Consider the following 1734-nt stretch of genomic DNA (forward strand, 5'->3'; position numbering starts at 1 on the left):
GTCATCCTGAGCTTCGAACCAGGAGTAGGGAGTGCAGTGACTCCACCCTGAGGATGACAGGCAGCCCTTGCTGGCTTCACTTTCCCAGTGTGCACATTAAGGGGGCGGGAGCCTCGTTTTCCTCCCTGGCTGGACGCCCAAACAGGTGTAGGCCTGCCAGGACAAACTGATCGGTTTGGAGACTGTGAGAGCTGTGCGTGCATAGTGGGCTGAAGGGAAGGGGGGGGGGGGTGACATAATCCTGGTCCAGAGCCAGGTGCCGCTGGTGGAAGGTCTCTGCCCCACTGTCTTTGAAAGCCTTCCTGAGCCTCAGTTTCCTTTTGTGAAAATTAGATGTTGCCAAGCATGGTGGTGTCCTAGAAGTTTCAGAAGTTCCAGGACATCCTCTCAACTACACAGTGAGTTTGGGACTAGCCTCAGCTACATGAGGTCCTATCAGACAAAATGAGGGGGAAAGAGACAGAGTGCTAGAGCTAGCCCACTGGATATTATTACAGAACTAACTGTTAAGCACAAATATTACTAAAAAATTAAATTATGCAAGTAAGTGAATTATATTAATATTCAAGTTGGGGGGCTGGAGAGATGACTTAGCAATTAAGAGCACTGGCTGCTCTTGCAGAGGACCTGAGTTCAGTTCCCAGCACCCACATGGCAGCTCATGACTGTCTGTAACTCCAGTCACAGGGAACCTGATGCCCTCTTCTGGCCTCTACAGGTACTGCACATACATGGTGCACATACATGCAGGCAGAACACTCAACACCAAATAAATTAATAAGGTAGAAAAGACTAAAGCAACAGTGAGTGGCAGGCCAGAGATTATTTTTTATTACAATTGAACAATTTATTAATTTGGGGGGTGTGCATGTGGAGGTCAGAGGACAACATTTGGAAGTCATTTGTCTCCTCCCTCTCTCTGGGTCCCCAGGACTAAACTCGAGCAGTCAGCCTTAAATGCAAGTGCCTTCACCCTGAGCCCGCCCTCCAGCCCTATGCATTTATGTATTTTGAGACTGGGTCTCATAACCCAGGCTGCCTGGAAGTTCTTGAGTGGCTGAGGTTGGTCTTGATCCTTCTGCCTCCACCTCAGGGAGTACTGAGGCTGAGGTGCACCTCAGGAAGGGGTAAGCCACCACACCCAGTTATAGTGCTGGGAATGTTGGTTTGTTTTTGTTTGAACAAGGGAGAGCTAGAACACAGCCTCTGCTACCACAAATTATGCAGTCAACTCCCACACGGGGGAAATTGAGGGGTCAGCATATCCAGGCAAACCTCACCTGAGAAATGAAATCCACCTTACCAATCACACTAACTCCCCTGGCAGGTAAGTGTTGTTTGTTTTTTTGAGGCAGGGTTCCATTCCGTAGCCCAGGCTGACCTTGAACTTCTGGCCACCCTCCCATCTCAGCCTCCCGAATTCTGAAATTATATATGCGAGACAAACACTTTTCTTTTTGTGCATGATATCACCATGTAGCACAAACCCTCCTCCAACTTTTAATCCTCCTGTCCCAGACTCCCAAGTGCTAGGAGTTTGAACTCAGGACCCTGGTCTCTTAAGTGCGATGACTTCTCTTTTTCTCAGCGATAATAATGCAGCCAAGATGACACTACAAACCAAACTGCATATATAAATAAAATGCTTCAACTCAAGTTGTAGTACACGTCTGGCATCCCAGCACTTGGGAGACTGAGGTAGGAGGGATTCTGTGAATTCAAGGCCAGCCTGGT

The 1734-nt window shown here is 48.3% G+C and overlaps 1 pseudogene; it reads right to left on the bottom strand.

Moving 5' to 3' along the window:
• Positions 1-1180: 1180 nt before the first annotated feature.
• LOC113455653 lies at positions 1181-1335 on the bottom strand (annotated as a pseudogene).
• Between the last annotated feature and the right edge of the window lie 399 nt (positions 1336-1734).

This window comes from Microtus ochrogaster, unplaced genomic scaffold, assembly GCF_000317375.1.
Source record: "Microtus ochrogaster isolate Prairie Vole_2 unplaced genomic scaffold, MicOch1.0 UNK74, whole genome shotgun sequence".
Taxonomy (NCBI): Eukaryota; Metazoa; Chordata; class Mammalia; order Rodentia; family Cricetidae; genus Microtus; species Microtus ochrogaster.